Below are 22,555 nucleotides of genomic sequence, written 5' to 3'. Positions count from 1 at the left end.
CAGTAAATGTCGCCGCTCGCATTGTGATAAAAAGAAAACACATCTCAGTCACATACGAGGGAAAGAAATCGAATCTACTGTTGGCTACTTGTACCTGTAGTGTGGACGCGGCTTGTGTGGAGCTTGTGTTTTCAGTTCCAGTCGGCACCATTATTTCGGTTACCTCTAACCGCTGTTTTACAGTCACAAAGGGAATTGACCATTTAATCCCTGCCTTGCTGGGGCAGTAATTGTGCCACTGAGCTGCGGAGCAGGCGGAGAATTTGAACATCTCGGTATGCGGGTAAATGCCACTCCATCCCCACCAAGGCCGGCTGCCGAAGCCCTTCCTTTTCGACGTGATTTTACACATTTGTCCAAGACTCTGCCTTTCAACGGTGGACAAAGGAGCTGAAGAGATGTCCTAAGCTTTTCAAATACAACTTTCCCAGCGCTTAGAAATGATCATAAATGCTCTTTCTTGGATACATGCTGCGGGGTCAAGGAAGGAACACGCAGGTATGTAGATCGACACTTTGCCCTTCCTCTGGAATTTTACCAAGAGCTGGAAGGATTCACCTCAAGTTTGTAGTGAGTAACACTATGCAAGGTGGTTTTTTTATTGCCATTTGTACAGGAAACATACACAATAATGATGGAATTCTCTGGGCAAAAGTATTGCTGAAAGACTTTGACCAGTAAAAACGACTACTGTGAAAGATCAAGGATTCTTCCTTGCAGTAATAGCAGCGTTATAAAGAAAGAAAGCAGCCTCTTTATTAAACAATATGAATATAACAGCCATAAATTAATAAGTGTTCCAACCTGAGAGGTGAACAGCTCATGTTCATTTGGTCTTATTGTCAGCAAGCCTGATTTTCAATTGAAAATTTTTAAAGAAAAAATGTTGAATTTGGTGTTTAAGCATAACCGAGACTGAGAATGGAGTTGAGCACATTATCAATACATGAGACACTAAAACAAAATAAATCTATATATGTGTTCTCAACTTGAAACTGAGATGAAGATGCACACCTTAAGGTTAGAAAACCTAAAATAATCATAGGTTTAACAACTTCAAGGACCTTTTAAATTTGATCGAAGGACTCCAATCAGATTTTTTTTCAGTGTATCATCATTAGAATTTCAGTACGGAAATGCTCAAATAAAAAAAAATTAAAAAAAATCGATTACAGTAACAGGACTGTAATCAGTGACTTCCACAGATGTAACTACGTATCCATTGACATGTATTGCACACTTGGTCCGTCTCAGACGAGCGCTCAGAGAGACGCATTGGGAACCGTGGGAATGAAGGAGGATGAATCATGGCGTCTTCCCCCAGGGGAACCATGGGGGTGAGGAGATCGTTCAGATAGTACGATAGAACGATAGATAGAGATACAGTATATATATAGAGAGAGAAATATAACTATAGATGGATAGATGACAGACAGGACGAACGGACAGATAGATAGATGTGACGGTCGGAGTCGACGTGACGGTCGGAGTTGATGTGACGTCTGGAGTCGACCTGACGTATGAGTCGACATGATGTATAGGTTGATGTGACAGTTGGAGTAGATGTGACGGTTGGAGTTGATGTGACGGTCAGAGTCGATGTGGCGGTCGGAGTCAACGTGACGGTTGGAGTTGATGTGACGGTCGGGGATGACATGACGGTTGTATTTGATGTGATGGTCGGAGTCAATGTGACGGTCAGATTCGACGTGACGGTTGGAGTTGATACGACGGTTGGAGTTGATGTGACGATTAGAGTTGATGTGACGGTTGGAGTCGACGTGGCTGTCAGAGTTGACGTGACGGCTGGAGTCGACATGGCGGTCGGAGTCGACGTGGCGGTCGGAGATGATCCTCCCGAGGAGCGATGACCTGGTCAGAGGTCAGGGGACAACGATGCACGCGACCTCCAGCCTCCGCCGCTGTGATGTCATCCATCACCACGCCCATTAAAACGAACAACCTCTGTGAAGCCTCCTCCTGATTTAACGGGCACCACTTCATCGTCGCAAGTTTTTTAAGGGCATTGTTTACAGGAAACAAACAAAGCGGCGGGGTAATGAATTTTCACAATCTACTCCTCGCGTTCTGCTCTGAATAGTAAACAACTGAGGGGTACAAATGAAACCCACCGCTGCGGTAATGGTACAAGGACAAAGTGGGTTTCATTATCAGCGTAGGAAGTCGCGACAAAACAATCATAGTTCAGGAAACAAATTACCAGATGAGCTCCGTGGCGTGGTGTCATGGAGGAGGAGAAGGGAAAGTGAGACCTGGCAACGGGAGTTTAACCCCACGAGGCCCCTGCAGTGGAGTGCAGTGAGACCACACCCGTGAATAACCCCAGCGCCGCTGTCTCTGATTGTGATGGTGTCTGATTGTCCCCCGTTGTGATGGTGCATCGAGAGACCGTCATGCCACCGAAAGGGTTTGATTCTTCCACAGAGGAGACGTTTAAATGAGACGACTGCAGCTTGAGGACATGGACATGAGGGAGGGAGACAGAGATGGAGTCAGGACTGGGAACAAGCACCACCTTCCGGGTGGAGTTGAAGAAGGTCACAGTGGGAACAAAAACCACCTTCTGAGTGGAGTTGATGGAGGTCACACTGGGTGGCAATGAGGGAGGTCACACTAGGAACATCACCACCCTCTGGGTGGAGATGAGAAAGGTCACACTGGGAACAGACACCACCTTCTGTGTGGAGGTGTGGGAGGTCACACAGGAAACAAATACCCACTTTCCCAGTGAAGGTGATGCAGGTCACACTGGGGTGGGGGGGCGTGACGGAGATCACGCCAGGAACAAACACCCACCCTAGGGGTGGAGGTGAGGGAGGTCACACTGGCAACAAACACCCACTTTCGGGGTGGAGGTGATGGAGGTCACACTAGGTGGAGATGAGGGAGGTCACACTGGGAACAAACACCCGGCTTCCGGGTGGAGGTGAGGGAGGGAATCATTATCCAACATGGTGGATGTGATGAAGCCATTTCCACCCTTTGCTTTGTGTTGTTTCTGTATCTTCTCTGTATTCACACTATTTTACAGTGTATTCTCACAGAATTTTTATTATATTTACATATTTATATTATATTTATTATATTTTCAAAATAATTTACTCTAATTTCTCTGTGTTTTCCTTGAATTAAACTTTATTTATACTGTGTTTGACTATATTTTCAAATCAGAACCCTGTTGGACCCGACAAATGAGCGCAGAGCTCCGACTGCAATTGATTGTTGAGACAGAACCAAGTCAGTGCAGGTCTGATGGGAGCGAGACCCAAATCCAAGTCGGGTCGGGTATGTTCTGGATCCTGGAGCCGAAAAATGTCTCAAAAAATTCAGAATTTAAACCCCGATTAATGTCAAATGAATGGGAATGCTCAGAATAATAGAATAAACGAAACACATGGCAATGTGTGCACCGACTTGTGCTGCACTCCACGTTTGTTTTTGTGATCTTACGTACGCATCCTCATGCGTACGTAACATGTCGTATGTCACAAGTGTTGGGTATTACACATAATGACACAAAGCAATAGCGTACCACCCCTCCCCCCCTTTGGTCTGAACCAGTACGTCCTGGGTGGGGCCTCGGGTCGAAAAGAACCAGGAAGACCGCTTTATGAAATAGCCAAATCGCAATTATTTTAATTAGTTTACTAACTGCTCTCCCTCTTAAAAAAAAAAGAAAACTGTGGAAAATAAAACGTTCCAAGTCGAGGCGATGTGTCTTTCCTCTGGGCAAATACAAATCATTGATTCCAGCATTTACTGTTAATGAACCGCGCTTGCACAGATCTCTGCGAGAAATCTGGCAATCATCTCGGCCGAACGCGGGACTCTGAAGGGGTGTGCTGTTTGGGCGGCGCCACGGCTGAGGGGCCAAGGGAGTGGGTGTGCTGGATTTTAAATTAACTGGAATACTGTTGAGTTGTTATCATCAAAGTTAGCGATGCCCTATTATCTGCTCGCAGCAGCGGTGGGGTGCGTGGGCATCGAGTTGTGTTCCCACATCAGCTCACATAAATGACATGTAACTAGCACATTTGCTAAGCAGCTAAACTTTGATCCGCGCGGCGCAAAGCGACGAATAACTCTGTCCAGCTGTGAGGGGGAAGACAGGCAGACACAGATTTGCAACAGTTTACAAGTCGCAGTTAAGTTTGTTTGGGATGCATCCATGTCTTTCCTCCCAGTGTTCTTTTCAGATTTTGGGTTCTATATTCGTTCAGCTGAGTAAATGACTGACTGACTGACTGAGTGGCTGACTGACTGACTGAGTGACCAACTGATTGACTGAGTGACTAGGTGATTGACTGACTGACTAAGTGATCAACTGACTGACTGACTGACTGAGTGACCAACTGACTGACTGATTGACTGAATGGGTGACTGACTGACTGGCTGGCTGACTGACTGACTGGGTGACTGACTGACTGACCGACTGACTGACTGATTGACTGACTGGGTGACAGTTAGATATCACACTTACAGGACGTGTACATTTTAACAATGGGTAGTGACTTAATGAATTGATTCATTGAGTTGAGTTGACTGATAGACTGGTCCTGGCTGATCAGCGCCACAGAGAGCAGATTCATAATGTCGATGATGTCATTCCTGTAACAATGTCATTGAGTTTGCATCCTGCAACGATCCTCCACAACTCCCTCAGTGTCCTCAATTCAAGAGAACGAAGACGCCAGCCAACCCCGAACCTCCGCGGGACGCACACGAGGCGCGGGAACCAAAACGGAGACGCTGAGACGTGGCTGCACAAAGTCGTTTTGGGTCGTTTGAAGAGCCCTCGGCGGGCGGGAGGCGGGCGGGGCCTCGCCCAGCGACCGCTGAGCTGCGCGGCTGAAAGAGCAGCGGAGATACCAACATCAAGCGGCCCTGGAAAATCCCATCAAAGCATTACAAAAAAGAAGGAAAATCCTCCTTAAAAAGCAAATAGTGAATTGCCATCCAAGCCGCTTTGCCAGGACACACACTGAGGTAAAGCCCCGGGACCAAGGAGACGGACACTCTATGCCAGGGAAGCTTTACGTCCCCAAAAGAATCTGTGACATCATATATTGACTTTTCAATCTTCATAAGGACATTTTTTTTTTTTTGTGGGGGGGACGGGAGGAGAGATGAAAGGACGGCAACAGCGCCGGGGCGGCGTGACGGATGTGGCGCTGGGAGCGAAATGTATTTACCGCCATTGTATCATTTAATCAGAGCTGGCTGCCGTCTCCTAATAGGATCTGATCAATCATTATTCAGAACGCTCGGCGCCGCTCTCAATATTTGCCGAGTTGCGCTGGGAGTTCTCTGATATACGGAGCGAAACGCCACTGTCTGCGACTCTCCCCCCTCCCCTCGCAGACTCCCGTCAATGTTTTAATGGAGCGTGTAATTCTCAAGCAGTTGTTCCAAGATGAGCATCGTTCAGAGATAAGACAATTAATCATTTTACCGGGACGCAAAACACTAATTTCATTATTTAATGATTTGCACCGAAAATATCATTAAAATGACATTAGGAAGGCAACCGAGTGGAGGCACCTCGCCGTCTCCCTCGACGTCTTTATATTTCACGAAGGGTTCCCACTCGCGTGCGCTCCCCGGGAGGTGGAACCTCAGTTTAGTGGCGGCCAACGACAGGCAGGAGTCTGACTTCGGAACCGCTCCTTTCATCTGGGTCTGGCGAATTTGGCGGAGGAGCACTGTTCTCGCTCCCCTGCCGACGCGGCGGCTTCCATTAAGATGACGGTGAAATGGTTGATGATTCACTTGACGCGAACGTAGATTCCCGCAGTCACTGTGATAGAGGACGCAATTAACGCAACACACGCCCTGGCTTTTACTAATCAGAATGCCCCGAACAGCTCTTTAATCCACATCTTCCATCACTGAAATTCCTCACACACACACACACACACACACACACACACACACACACACACACACACACACACACACACACAGACACACACACGAGACGATCAAGGGCAGAAGACCTCAGATTCAGACGGTTCAAACTTCATACCGTAGTTTTTTGGGGGGTTTTTTTTACATTATATAGCAGCTTATTTTGATGAATGTGTTGGTACTGATTTATGTTTTATATCTCCGCTCCACTCGTGCCTGTGCGCGTTAAAGTCCAAAGTTCCATTAGTCACGTTGAGCAGAACAGCATTGGAGATAACGACCTCCGGATTTTGTCCTAACTTCCGCCACCAGGCTTTTAACTAGAACCAAGAACTGGCTCCCGGCGGGTCTCGGCGCTGATTTTCAGATTTTGCTGATGACTTCCGAGGCTCTTTGAGGCCCGCGGGCTCCCAGCTGTACTTCAGACCTCTTATCCCCACAAGAGCCCCCACGTGGCCTGAGACCCCCCGGGCAGCGGTGACCTCTTGTCTGCTCCAGAGTCCGGGCTTAAAAGTAAGGGTGTCTGAGCCCGTGCTATCAGGACCCCTGGGCCTCTGGAACGGCCTTCCTGAGGAAATAAGGCTGGCCAAGTCAGTGCCTGCTCTCGAATCTCTTCTCAACACTTACTTTCTCTGCATATCCTGGGTTTAGCTGAGTTGTCTTTATCTCTAATATTAGGTACTGAGTTGAGTCCTCAATGCATTTTAAACCTTGCTTCATTGAGTCAGGGTTGACCTTTATTCTTATCGACTCGGTGAGGTTTTCGAAAACATACGGAAGGTAAGACGGGAGAGGATGATATTGTGGAGTCGTTAAATCACCGGAAAGCAGCAAAGGACAATCAATCGGCGTTATAAGGAGCGAAAGCGGAATGCATTTTGGACCGCCATCAGGATGAAACTTGAGGTCTTCTGAGGCCAGGTGCAGATAAAAAACAACATTCGATTTCTGCCTAAAATGTAATTGAACGGGGAGCGCGGCTGAGGAGAAATAGCATCAGCTCCCGCACAGTTCCCCTAAACTCAGCTGGAAACACTGGAGAGGCTGATGGCCTGTGTTTATATGAGATGAAACACACTTATGGGGTGAATTTCATTTTACGAGGGTGAAAAGTGTCATTACAGATTTACCCAGGAACGACTCTCCTGACTAATTTATTCAACTTACATACTGAGGTGTTTTGAGAGCGACCGTATTCAGGTTAATGCACTTCGAGCTTCGGGAAATTGGAAAGGGAGAATAACTGGCTTCTAAGTCTTCACGGCGTTGAAGTGCATCTAATGTATTGGCCTAATCCAGTGCGGTCCCATTATAATAAGTGGTTCCTGTGCAGAGACTAAGGAGACGCTGTCTCAAAGAAACTGTGTATGTTTTTGACAAAATCTTAACATGTGGTTAAAAATGAGATTGGCCGTGTTCAATCTAAGAATATAATCACAGCAATTTGAAAAGAGTAATGGTTTGACCGGCCTTGATCAAATACATGTTTGGCAGCAATAAGTTTGGTAACATGCTTCTCATGAGTACAGGTTTTGAGGAACCATGTTCTCCGACAACCACAGTTCGGTTGTACAGATTCTGATGCCAATCACTCGGGTTGACCAATGATGGAAAGCTAGGGCTTATGGTAAAAAAACACCGGAGTTTTCCCTTGCCGGAGACAATGAAAGTGTTTCATTGTTCCATCCAGGCGGTCGCACCCCTCCGTAGAATGGGATTCAGAGAATAATCTCAGAAAGATTTTCCTGAAAAAAACAATCGCACCAATTCTTGGAGAGGAGAGTGTAAACTCCTTCCATCTCCCCCCCTTGGATCTTAACCGTCCAATTTAGGCTTCGAACTGATGGCTGTTATGTCGGAGAGGCTTCTTCATGACCACCAGTCGAGCGCTTCCTCCCCATCGCTCGTTAGGTGGAAGAGTTGGAGCGAAAGCATCGAGTGCCGGCGCTTCTCCCTCGCACAGGCGTTCCTCCCTCGCACCGGCGTTCCTCCCCACCCCCCGTCACAGGTACGACGGTCAGGCCGCGGGAGCCGTCAAGCAGTCAGTCATATGCTGCTGCTGACGAGGAACAGGAGTCGGGCTGAGGCCGGGAGTCTGTTCTCTAATATTTTCCTCAGAGAAGCTACGCCTCCCCCGGGGAGCAGGGCTTTGATGCCGGCTGCAGCCCGTGTGAGAATGTCATCTCTAATTACCTCTGAGATCCATCTCTACCTTTCAGGGCGCCCCGGGCACCAGCAACCCATCACCCCCAAACTCCCCCGCCAGCAGAATCTGCCACCTGTGTGGAGTCCCTGCATTTGTCAGCCCAAGCCCTCTCGCTTGCCCCAGCGAGCAGAGAGCTACACCGACTGCTTTTGTCTCCACGGGTAGGAAAGGATGTTGAAGCGGTGCAGCTCCTCATAAAAGTTTCTGACGACTGATTGGACCAGTAGACAGTACGCTGTCAGACTGCGGGAGGCGCAGAGGGTGCATGGAACCACCTACACATGACAAGCCTCAGGGCCGGCTGATCCACTGGTTTTCTTCAGAGAAAGCCGTTCAATCCCACTTTATCCCGGCTCTCCACTATGACCTTCTTCTCTGCTGACCTTTCAATATGCAACCAATGACTTTTCAGCGCGATATAACCCTGGACTGTACGAAATTAATATAGCATCTGTGATGTCACCCGTTGGTTGGTACGAAGTTTATGCTTGCCGCCCTCTGGGCAGGACGGAGCCAGGGCTTTACAGATTTGGTCAGTGGGGCAGAGTGTGTGGAGGTAGAGAGTGAAACCACCACACAGTCGGAGGTAAGGAACACACACGCTCCGGGTGAAGAAAGATCCTGTCAATCAAGGTAACTGCACCCTGAAATACTGTGTCTGTTCTGGAGCCACTTTGAGAAGAATCTTTACTGATCACATGACAACACATGCATACAGACGCTTTGGATGGTGGCCGGTAAAATGTGGCCTCTGCCGGGAGCAGTTTGCAGCATTCAATGATGCGCCCGGGGACTACTTCGAAACATCTTTCCATGATGGCGTCTCTACTCGATCGCTCATCATGGAGTAAGACTGCTTGTCACGTGTGGACAGCTTAATGGTCCAAGCCAGCGGTGTAGAAGCCCAGAACAAGAACCATCTCCATAATAAGGTGAAGGCATCAATTAGGCTTACTGGTGGTGCAGATACTGCTTAATGACATCTCTGTCCAGCCGCTTAACTCCCACTTTCTGCTTCTTGCACACTGGGAATCCTGGTCTCTGGAATAAACTCCCTGAGAATCACAATGACCTTGATTTGAGTGTACGCACGTGGCCATCGAATAAACCCCAGAGTAAAAACAATTCAGCTGAAACTGCTGCTCGTCGATAAATCTCTCAATGGCTTCGGGCCAAGATACATCTCTGATTTTCTCCTACAATGTGAAGCGTTCAGTCCCCTTCGGTCTTCTGGGGCTGGACTACTAACTGGACCTGGAGCAAAGACAGAATACAGAGAGGCAGTTTAGTTATGACAAACTATGCTACAAACTTCCAGAACGTGTCAAACTTCCCCAAACCCTTACAACTCTCATATCCAGGCTCAAAACATTCATAATGCAATTGCTTTTGATTTCATAATCAGCCTCCTTCGAATTGCAATTTATTTCGATTTCTGCGATTTTATTATGTGGTTGCGTCCGTTATTTGAAACCTGTCATTACTGTGTTTGTATGGTGCTACTTTAGTCTTTTCATGTAAAATACGTCAAATTACTCTTGTATACTGTATGTATAATATCATTGCATTATCTTAGACCACTGAAGTACCGGTCTGGAGATAAACTCCTGAAAACATAACCCCACTGCTCTAACAGAATAAATCCCAGAAATGCCCATTGGGCCACGGATCGAGGCTCCTGAGGGGAACGGGAAACATCGCTTTCATGCTTTCAGCCTCAAAGAGCGACTGAACTCCTCAAGAAACGCAAGAAATCATACTAGAATAATACGTATGATATACTAAGAGACAACTACGGAGAAGAGCCGCCGGGCAACATTCCTCCAAACACCGTTCTCAGCATTCAAACCGATACAGCGAGGGAGTGAACCGGAAAAGAAAGTTGGACTTTGCCCCTCTCCCCGGCTGACCGTCCACAATATTTGTGGTATTTGGACCGATCACAGCGGGGCAGGCCACCGGCAGGGGGTCCGCAGACGGTGCAGCCGGCATGCAGGAGCCTCACTTCCATGTAATACAAACTCAAAACACAGTTCACGCCGCACAGTTGTTGCGAAACCGTCTTCCCAACCCCAAAAGTTTTTTCCACCCTCGGTGTACTCGTGCCTTTGCACTTACTTTAAACTCAACTCGTGGGAAAGGTAACGCGGGCGTTGCGTTAGCTTGTCGCTGTGCTCGTCATTTTTTTTGGGGGGGGGGGGGGGGTTTGGCTGCGGAGAGGATTTCTCCTTTTTTCGAGCTACGACGGAGGCACCTTACTGCAACGGCAGTTATCCCCGCTGCCGACCACGCGGACATTTTAATGAAAACTTAATTTGCAAGCTTATTAAAATACACGTAAGATGAATTACATATCTGGGCAGGACATTAGGCTTATCTTGTACGTGGGGATGTAATTTCAATCTTCTTTCATTCAGCTAAATAATTTTCCCCCCCATGATGACCATAGTCAAAACTGATGTATGACAAGTAATTAACATTTAATGAAATGAATCATCTCTGAAGCCATCCTTTGTCGGGAAATGCAATTATGACACCACTACAGCCCCCGCCACGCGCACACACACACACACACACACACACACACACACACACACACACACACACACACACACACACACACACACACACACACACACACACACACAAACACACACACACACAAACTCCTTCTACTCACCCTTAATCCAACGACACCTCATGACAAAAAATGCTTCACGCTAATTTAAAGACATTCTGTCAGTGTATCGTAATTACATCGGTATAACTGACTCGGTATTGTGCAGAATTTAGCGAAGGCGGTCGCCAAAGCAACTCTCACTCTTTCACCGTATTTTCATTTAGCGTTGGAGGCTTTTATGGAATGCGTGCGGGCGGAGGTGGGAGTGACAAACCCACGCTATCGCCTCTGTCAGTGGAATTTAATTCTCCATTAAAAATGAGTGAGTGTGAATCGGCCCAGCCGTGCACCGATCGCGCCTCATTGTTCGCAGCCATTCTCATTAAATCTGTCAAATGCCCATTTCCGCACACCATCTCCTGCCCTCATATTTTAATGAATAGCGGGAGAACCACAATAGCTCCAAGCTTTAGACCGCTGCGGCGCGGAGTTGAACCGGCGGCGGCCACAAATATACTGATCGTTATGGCAGGGTGTTGCCTGCCTAGGAGAAAAATGAAATGACAACAAACACATCGGAGAAGGATTCTTTACTCTCTTCAGAAATACAATAAAATACAACTTTTTACATGACATGTCGCTTTTCGTCTCGATTTTCGCACTTATATACTTGCATAAATAATAAAAAACAAAAATAGCAAAAAGTATGACTATCCCCTCGCTGGTACACTAACTACTCTGAACGGCGATTAATGTGCCTGTGTGTAAATATATTCTGCCCAGAGCTGGAAACGGTAAATGATGGACTCCAAACTTTATCAGACTGTTCTTAAGTCATCAGTGGGGGGGAAATAAATAAATAAATAAATGACTTTCTGATAGGGATTGAATCTCCAGACGTGTCTTGGATGGCTGCCCGAGGGGTTGGCAGAGCCGACACCCTTCCCCATCGAAGGCCAAACGAGACCTCTGGGCCGCTGGTCATTTTCCACGAGCTGCAGTGACTACTCTTTCACAGTTCCCCGCCGCCCTTAATGTGGAGTTGGTTAATTCCCAGATGTGGCTGTAACTATGTCTTCAGTGTCTCCTGTCTAACACAACTGTCTCACAACTCTCTCTCTCTCTCCTTTCTCTTTCCTCTTAAGACCCTCGGGGGGGGGAGGGGGGTTGGGTAATACTGGCACTGCTAGTCCGGTACCGTTGCCAAATTGCATTTCTTTAGAGCCCAACAATCAATTGGACAACTAGAGGGCATCAATTTCTGCTAAAGCCATTTAAAAAAAAATAATGATGATTTTGTGTTTTCCTCATCTCCATGCTCTATTAAGTTGATATACAAAAGGCTCCAGGCCATAGGAAGCCTACCTATGACCTTCAGCACTGCGTTTGGGATTTGCATCCTCAATGTGATCTTCAAACATAAGGAATGCTTATAAATATGCTCACAGCCAGGACGGAATCTCCAGCCAAGCCTATTTCCTGCTGCGCCCCATAAATGTATTTCCTCCCAGTTGGTGGAACGCCACATTTTGGGAGTAATATCAATAAACAGTGGTGGCCTTGCACAGAGGGCAGACGAACATTTTCAACACAAAAACACAAAAAAAAAACAAAGTTTCCACTCCTGGTTCCTAAGTGAGACATAAATCCAGCCGACACAATAAGGTCAGGACCGGACGTCGTTACCAAATCCTGCCGAGTGTCAGGTTTACCCTGGGAAATCTTCGTGTCTGAGGATGGGTTGCCCTCATGGAGGCATTTTCGTTGGAGGTAATTTGTAGCCTGGTGCGGCCAGTAGGTGACTAATATCTCATTCTTGGCAGCGCGCCTCCCATAGTTTTATGAGGTCTTTATCCTGCAAATGTAAAATCCTGCTGGACCGACACAATTACCTGCTAATGCACTCCGGCTAACTGGGATCTCCTGGAGGGGGAAAGGAATTATGCAGCAATCAGCTTGGATCTCCAACCTTTAAGCATGCGTGGAATGACTGTACAGCACAGCATTTGGCGGCCCGGGCAGCAAATAGCAGAGCAAATAGCAGAGCAAATAGCAGAGCCCACAGATAATTGCTCAATATACTGTAACAGTGAAATTGTTCTTTTCTTCAACAGGGCTAGAGGCAGCGGCACAGTGTGCGTGGAGGAGAATGTGATTGTATGTATACACATATATATATATATATATATATATATATATATATATACAGTGTATATATATATATATACATATATATATGTATATATATACATATATATATATACAGTGTTTATATACACACTCTGGATGTATATATATATATATATATATATATATATATATATATATATATATATATATATACACCCTCTATATATACAATGTATATACAGTATATATATATATATAATGTTAGTGTGTGGATGTGAGTGTATGTGGTGTGTAGAGGGTGTCATAGAAATACAGGGGATGGGGTGGGGTTGTGTGGGGGGGGTTCATTTTCACCAGCAAGCCTGGTTATGAAAAAGTGGAGCACTAAATATTAATATCTAGATGACTATTTCTGAGTGTGAAGCCGGGGCTGATATAATGAGCAGAATAAGAGTCGCTTCCAGCAGGGACACGGTGCATTCATTTGGTATGAAAAGACTCGCCGGATGTGAAGGTTCCATGTGTGATCTGACCGCCCATTGACACTCCCTCCACGACAGCCGTGATGTGTACATATTGTATTTTTCGTCCGATTTATGGAAATAGAAATGAGGTACCTCGCGCCCCAGCGACGCGCTACTGTGAGGTGGTCCAGCGGTACATGCATTTCCGAAAGGCAACAACGGTTCAAAATTGAAGAGGGTGAGTGCTGTACTTACAGTGCCCATCATTTTCTGATCTCTGCAATCTTAACCCTTGCACGGCCGCTCGATAGATGCATTATGGATGCGCTGGGTCCCCGTAACGCACCGTCATGGAAGAAGGTGAAGATAGATGACAGTGTAATTACGTCACACTTAAAAGACCGACACCCGAATCCCCAGGGCTCAATTTCACAACAATAATAGCAAAACTAATAATGAGTCTGGAGGATTGTTATAGATATAAAATACTGATTTAAAAAATGCATTGTTTTTTCCCCCCGCTGCTCCCATGTCGCTGTGTACTCACAAAGCAAATGAATTACAAGGCCAATTTTGTATCTTAACCATCAATAACTATAATTCATCAACAATCCCTCCTGCCGACATCGGATCCTTATCCGGTTACTCTTGCAGTGCAGCACGGATATTGGACAACAAAGCAAACCTTCGTAACCGTTTTAAAAACCATCGCGTCGTATCCAAGCGCCCAGCGATGTCTCATCCTTTTCATTTCAGCGTTAAAGTAGTATCTTGTTCCTCGGTAGGAATGTCAGTGTCTGGCTGCTGCCTCACGGCCGTCCTCTCAGGAGGCAGCGGCGCGCTGATGAAAGACCGGCACGATTTGCAGCGGCCCTATCGATCGGCTTTTCTCAGATGATTCACTCACTTTTCTATTCACATTGAAAAGAGAGTCGTTCTTCTCTTCCCGTTTCTTTCTTTGAAGTCATTTCCCCTGGTCGGTACCATCAGTGGCTGGAAATCTGGCGCACACAGGAAGTGATGTCATCGACGGAATGGGAAGCCGGGCCGTAAGATAACACACAAAGTGAACATATTAACGTTTCATGTTCAAGTCTTGACAATACACTTTAAACTCAAAATATACAATGAATGTGTTTCCCCTTTGAGATAAATTGACTGTTCTAAGAATAATGTAAAACAATTATTCGGCAACTTTGGGGAAGTACGCTTCAATTGTGGTTATTTCGATATTTTTTTACAACAAAAAATTGTATTGTTAATAAAAAAAATATCCCTGTATTTTGACAGAATTTTGCGATTTTGCTCCAGCTGAAAGCGAGGCAGCCTCTGAAGCGGGAACCTCCGTGGTGCGAATGTGAACCGTGTTGGTGGGAAGGAGGCGTAGGCCATGTTTGTTCAGTCAATCTTCCCTGGATACACAGCCGGAGCCAAACACATTAAAGCCCCTTTTATTATTAATGAAGCCCTGATCCACCATGAATCATTCAGGCTGTTTATTTCCGATACAAATACTGATAAAACATATATTTGAGAGTGTAACTTGGAAGCCATAATCAGTCTGTGTTGGCATGAGATGTGTTGCAGCCCAGTAGAGGCATCAGGATATCAGCCTTTTTGGGACAGGCCAGGGATATTTTGGATGGGGCTTTTAATTCGAGCAATTCATATTGTATGTACAAGCCAGGTGCTATATTTCCATCATTTGCAGCAGGTGTTATGGCTTCTTCACCCAAATATGTATCGTTTCCCATTATTGTGCCATCACAAGTGCTCCAATTCATGAATAATCACAGTAATTGGAGATGCAAACCATTCACACCTCATGCGTTGGCAACACATAGTAAATTCCCAACAATTGAATAGAAATGTGCGCAAAACCGAATCCTTTAATTACAGGACAAATATATTTATTTTAACAAACTTTCTTACAGTAAGTGCTAGAGAGAAATTGACTTGTGGTGCAAGTCTAACTTTAAATTTATTTATTTATTTATTTATTAATCTTATAATAGTACGTTTTGACAAGCCATCACAGCCAAAAGCCAAAGGAAATACAATGTGTAGGGTGAATGAGAAATAAATAATATTCCTTACATTTTTGTATATCTGGTCGTCATGATTGGTGAGCAATACACATGGCATAATAAAATATTGTATTTGAATTTATATTATTATTTTTTCTTTCTTTTAATCTTTGATCCTGATTAGACATTTAAATGGTAATGAAAATATGTTTAAATAAAAGTAATATATATATGCCTAAGTGTGTGTGGATGTGTTTGTGCGTGCGTGCGTGCGTGCGTGCGTGCGCGTGTGTGTGTGTGATGAGCCAGCGGTAAAAGTTGTTCAGGCCCATTAGTGTCGCGCCGAAAGCAACTCTATTCAAGTAAGTGGTTAATACAGTTTTTAAAATAAATTAACAAGCGATTCCGTCTTAGCATTCTCAAAACAACCTTCAGCTTCATCTTTTTTCATTTATTTATATTTTTACCTTGGGAAAAGTAGAACTACTTACTGTGAAATCAATATTGTTTCAGATTCCATCACAAGTTATTCACTCTAAAATGTAAATTTTATGCAAAAGGAGCCATATTCTGGAAGCTATAAGCCCTAGTTCTGGATGTTTCGTTCCACATATTAGATACGATTTTGGGCTGAGGATAAATATTTTCTACTGACTACTATCTATGTGGTTTAGAAGATAATAAATAAAGCAGATTAATTACACTTCCAAGATTGTCTTGAAAGATTAATTTTGATAGTATGAGGACAGAGCACAGCAGCCTCCTGCTGCATGGCCCCAAGAGACCGTGCCATCCCTCCAGCACCATGGACAGCGGCCACCTATCAGGGTTTGGCACCAATGCTGTGGGAACAGAAGACACAATCGGTGGTCTTCTGGTTGCCTCCAGGGTTTCACCCTGCCTCCTGACCCCAGAGCACCCTGCCTCCTGACCCCCCAGTACCCTGCCTCCTGACCCCCCAGTACCCTGCCACCAGACCTTTCAGCACCCTGGCTCCTGACCCCCCAATACCTGCCTGCTGACCCCCCAGTACCCTGCCTCCTCACCCCGAGCACCCTGCCTCCTGATCCCTTAGACACTGAAGGCCTGCCACCACCCAGGACCATCCGGAGAACCTTCAACCCCACCACGTACTGGGAGCACAATGCCCACCAGGCCCACCAAGCCTTCACGCACCACTACCACTTTGTGAGTCAATAAAGAGCCCACGGTGCCAAATGAATGTATCAAAGCTGCTTTTGAATGTTCTGTGGCCCACTACGGTGGTGTTCCCCATGCCACAGTTGGTAAAGTGCTAATGTCAGACTTAAAAACACCTCAAGTAAGATTTGAGCTACTCCGGTGTGATCATCAGCCAGCTATAGTTGTAGAAGATTCGTTAAGCAACTTTCTTAAAAACTCAGTAGCTCAATAATGACTTCTGCACTATAGTACATACTATGTATTGGTTTGATTTGGTCCTATATACCTACATGTTTAATTCCAGACTTATTGTAGCACATAATCTAAAAACCATACTGTGTATCATCTGTGATTCAAGAAAATTAGTCTAATTGAATCAAATTGAATTCTTCATTATAATAACCCAGAAAAGTAAGAAGTGATTCATTTGGTGGTAGCTTTAAAGATTTTCAGATTTAAAATTCAGAACATTGAACCAGATTGGATCTGCTAATTAGCAGCCAAAGTGGTTCCGTGCGGAATGTTCGCTGGTTGCCTGGCGCTCGTGGAATGATCAATACGGGTTATTTCATAGCCTTGGTCAGGACTTGCATCATCTGTCATGTTTTCCTGAAGCACATTTAATGTAGAGCTATTGTTTTATTCTTAATCTCAGAGATTGTATTTTCCCTTGGCGTCCATCCAGGGATATCAAATGAATTATTTCTAGATAGTTTATTTTAAGTTTTGAGGCTCAAGCATGAGGTTTTGGTTAAATCCCAAGGCCTGGTTGAAGTTATCTCTTCAGAGATCTGAAAATGCTGTATTAAGCTAAACATCTCACAGTTCACATTTTGTTGAAAACGAAGCACACTTACTACAGGGTCAAAGCATGCATGCATCACACAATACACACCAGACTGCACGGTTTGACAAACAGACTGCACGGTTTGACAAACAGCGAGGGCTCAATTAAACATCCATTGTCCATATAAGTTTAAGATCTGAATGTCTGTTGACCGAAAATATTGAAATAGGTTTAGTGAATATTAGTAGACCTGTACACACTGCCACAAGAGGATATGTGCCTTTGAAAGGTCTAATTACAGGATTGAATATATGCACAATATTATTTCAGATAAAAGATCACAGCTCCTTGTTGGATTCCAGGCCATCATGCAGTAAAGGTGAATTGGATGAAAGTGAACTTGAATTGTATAGCACTTTTCTAAAAAGGTCAGTGTATAGTTACTCAACATACCCAAATATTCATGGAGATTCACTTCTTATCTTCCCTTAATTTGGGGGAAATTGGATTGATCATTCTGAGCCCAATGAGACTTTGGAAGGGCTTAAATCTTGAGTCCTAATTTAAAAGTCTTTGTCATCACTGAGCCCTACTGCAGATAGTCCACACTTTATTCTGTCTAACAGAGTGTATTGACAACTGGGGCCCCACTCAGAGCCCACTCAGTGAAATCTAGGCCACTGGCGGACATTTAAAAACTAATCTGACACTCACAGGAAAAAGTTACTTCATGGGTTTGATTCCAAATTGGGGCCCGATAAGCAGACTGGGGCCTATTTGTGCGGTGTTTACGTGTTCTCCCTTTGTTCACTGGGTTGTTCCTCCCACACATTAAGTCATACTTGTTAGGTGCCTTTGCCCTTGAGCAAAGCACTGGCTCTAGAACTATGATGGGGGAAAGCAAAGATAAGAAGAGAAGAGAGAAAATTAAATCATAGTGATCCTCAGCACAAAATACCTGCAGCTGGAGGTATGGTGACGTTTTTTCAGGAAACCGCAGAACCACCTCTCGTGGTTCTGCTCTGTCCAGACCCCACATCTGGTCCACCTCTAATGGGTCTGCTGTATCCAAACCCCCCGATCAGGTCCACCTCTAGTGGATCTGCTCTGTCCAGACCTCACATCTTGTCCACCATTAGTGGTTCTGCTGTGTCCAAACCCCCCTGGTCAGGTCCACCTCTAGTGGATCTGCTCTGTCCAGACTCCACATCTTGTCCACCTTTAGTGGTTCTGCTGTGTCCAAACCCCCTGGTCAGGTCCACCTCTAGTGTGTCTGCTGTGTCCAAACCCCCCTGGTGAGGTTCACCTCTAGTGGATCTGCTTAGTTCAGACCCCACATCTGGTCCACCTCTAGTGGGTCGGTTGTATCCAAATCCATTAGTACAGAATAGGGACGACATGATAGGTCATTAGCACTGATTGAATAAAGTCCTGAAGATTGTGTCTCCTAAGAAGGCAGCAAGCTTGAATAACATATGCCTCAAGTAATAATAATAATAATAATAATAATAATAATAATAATAATAATAATAATAATAATAATTATTATTATTATTATTATTATTATTGTTACTATTATTATTATTATTATAAGAAGAATAACAGCTAAGCTTTACTTTTCTAAAAACAAAGGTTACAAAGCATTGAACGTAAAGCCAGAGAGTAAAATACAGCAATTTAGCACTACTCCAAGACCTGTGTAAAAAGCTGTATAATTAAAATCAATAAAAAAAAAAGATAAAGACGGCAGTTACTAAGTCTATTCTGAGGTTAGTCAGTGGGCATTTAAAGAGCAACAGACTATCTGGCATGATGAGTTTTAATTGTGCACAGTCATTTCAACAGCACTTAAATGTCACCAAAATATTTGAATTACCTCTCATGTTTAATGCAGTAAAGCTTAACTGCCGCCTCCTGAAATTACAGCACCATCTAAAAAAAAAAAAAGAAAACGTGTTTAGGAAGTGCTTTCATCGTACCAGATCCTCCCACATCGTCCTCCTTAGATAATGTCCATCTATTATCAGTGGTGTTGTTTGGTAAAGGCCAAGGCCATTGCGGTTCGAAGGAAGCCTAAAGACAAAGAGAATGTTACCACTAAATCAATGGAAGGGGCTTTACCGCTTCAACGCAGGGGAATTTGGGAGTTAAATCTTGCACGGTTGCTGATTGAATTTTACAACGGCAGCCTACAGGAGCACTAGATGGCAATTACCTCAGTGTAGGAACAAGCAGAGTGGAAAGAAGCACTTAGGAAAAAAACTAAGAACGGGAATGAATAGCGGCGGGACGATCTCTGGGTGTAACCCATCTGCTCTGAAATGTGGACGGATTAAAGGAGGACAAGGGAAGCTATAAAGCGTCCAAATTGCTACAGAAGACTCATTGTAGCCTGAGTTCAAAAGGGAGTTAAGAGTCTGACAACAAACTTTTTAGGGCACAGTCACAGCGGCGGATAGATTAATAGGACAACTTCAGAAAGAGTTCACCCACTCATTCATCAAGCAAATATTCTGCGAGAACAAAAGGAACCTCCATTTAATTGCCAGTTCTGCCCCTATGTGTCTGGTGGAATTGTCCAGTTCAATAGTATCTGTCCGGGCCTTGTTATCCAATTACCGATGATCCTAGAGTTAAGATCTTGTGATCCCATGTGGGGTCTTTGTAACATACATTTGTCACATAAATTTCCCGAAACAGCTCTATACAGCTCTAACAACACTATTTAACTTTTATACCTTAGAATAACAGCTTCCAAATCATTTTGATGGTAGACTGACTTGTAATATGAAGAATGGCACCACTGTCATTCCCGCCCACCCCCTTAAACGCCTGTTCTTGCACTATGTAACGTCTGTATTCGGATATGAAACAGCAGGAAAAGTATGTTATACTTTACATTATGAGGTCACTTCCTTGATGTTTGGCCCGGGTAATTACATTTTTTTGCCTGGCAAAATAAAACATTAAAAAAACGATGAATTACAAACTTGCCGGTCAAAATGCCCAGTGATAATGCTCATACAATACGTAGCCGCCCCACCCCCCCGACGGCGCGGATGAGACGGGCCAGGCCGAGCACATCTGGTACCTACACCGGTGGCAGGGGGCCCCGTCCCTCACCACACCCTCTCTCCCTAGGGCTCCGGGAAGCGCCGAGGTTCCGTGCAAGGGGGCCACTGTAACCTAGACCAGGGGTCGGCAACCTTCAGCATTAAATGAGCCATTTGGGCGTGATTCCCACCAAATTAAACCCACCTGGAGCCGCAAAACCTATTTGACCGCTATAATGAAGATAACACCGGATATACAGTATAGTTTTATTACACTTATGCTATGTACTGTATATAAGAACTGTAGTTTGTTGTATTTATGAAATAAAAGAACTACAAACTGATAAAGACATCAGACAAGTCATTTATTTTCTGTGCTTGACACAGCAAAACACTAAATGCTTTTGAACTCTAAAAAAACGAATACTGGCACATATCATTTTTCTTTGAAATAAAATACAAAATGCAGGTCCTTCACTTATTTGTGGATTTGAAAAAAAGAAATATTCACTTTAATTATAAGGGGCAAAAAATGTTATTTTATGTTTTATCACAACTTAAGTCTATTTCAGTGTGAAGTCATTCGCGACTACAGTCCAATATCAAAATCTATATTTGCAAAATGAATAGCTTGTTTCTCTCACCTGCTTAGTGCGATTTCTACCCCTGAACTTCACTGCAGAGCTTTTCCATATCCAGGCTTTCTGATGTAACTTTGAGCTTCACACACGACTGTTAGCTGTCATCAGTAAGTCGCGACCAATTCTTGCTTTTTATGAAGTTCATGGTGGAAAACACTTGCTCGCACAAGTATGTTGATCCAAAGATGAACCGGACCCCAAATGCGTACTTGTTCATGTTCAAATAGGTGTTGGGAATGATATTCCATGTCTCGATTCCATTCCGCATTCCATGAAACAAACTTAAACGTTCTATTTTCCTCAGAAACATTTCTTTATTTGCATGTATGTATTCAAGATTCAAGATCTTCATGGTTAGCTTACCGGGGTTCGAGAGCTCAAAATAAGTCACCAGCCTGTCGGCAACAGGTGACGCATACAAGGTGCGACGCATATTTTGATCAACAAAATATTAAAACACGTTTTATTCCAATGCTACCAGATCACCAAAATCTCCAGAATCATAACTATTACATTGAAAAAATTAACTAAATAGAATAAAATGTATTTAAATGAAATAGCCATTATTTATTCACACTATTTTCTCAAAGCCACAGGGAGCCACGGCAGAGGGTTGAAAGAGCCACATGCGGCTCTGGAGCCGCGGGTTGCCGACCCCTGACCTAGACTGTTTGTAACATGTACTGTTGTTGAAACGTGACCGATAAGGTTCAAATTTGTCCAGTAAAACTAATTATTTGCGGACACTGGACCTTGTTTCATGACAGTGGTGAAAAAGTGTAATTGCACTCAAAAACTGGAGGAGAGAGATTGAGAGACGTGCAGCCCAAAGATGTCCAATACATGGCCAGCCTTGAGGCACGTCAACGTCTGATCATCCTTCTCCTAGTTCCTATCTTATCTTATGCAGAACTTTTTGAGTTGTTTTTGTGTTTTATGTCATGTGTTTGTGTTAAATAATCTGTGATCATTTCCGAGACGCTGCGTAAGGACAGGTTTTACAATCATCTTAGCTTTGGGAAACAAAGTAGATCTTTGTGGATTGTGGTAGAAGTTAATACATGCAGGTGTCGTTTCATATTGAATAAAGAATAGCTCTTTGAAATCAGTCGACTTTAGGGAGAATGGTAGTCTAATGGTGTCATTGTCTCCTTAAAGCTCCTGATCTGAGTTCTCAGATGCTTGGTGTTCCTGCAACCATAGGACCCAATTAAAATGAGCAAAGAATCAAGCACTATTGAAACATGCTGAGTTCCTGACAGGCTTGTCTCTGATGGTAGCCTAGTCTGCAGAAAGGTGTGGGCGTTGGATTACCCTGGTGAAGCCACTGTGTTCCCTGTTGGTAAAGGAACTTAATCAGAAGATTTGTAAAGATGTGGTTAATATGTATTTGGGTTAATGCAATGGCTGGCATTATAACCGGATAGAAAATGTGTTTCATGACGACTTCAATGTTTTTGGTTTAACCTTATTGTCTAGGAAATAAATTCTAACATCTATTTTCAAATATATTTTAG

The sequence above is a fragment of the Zeus faber genome (genome assembly GCF_960531495.2).
Source record: "Zeus faber genome assembly, chromosome: 10".
NCBI classification, from domain to species: Eukaryota; Metazoa; Chordata; class Actinopteri; order Zeiformes; family Zeidae; genus Zeus; species Zeus faber.
The sequence above is the reverse complement of the archived record's forward strand: the minus strand, read 5'-3'. Positions refer to the sequence as shown.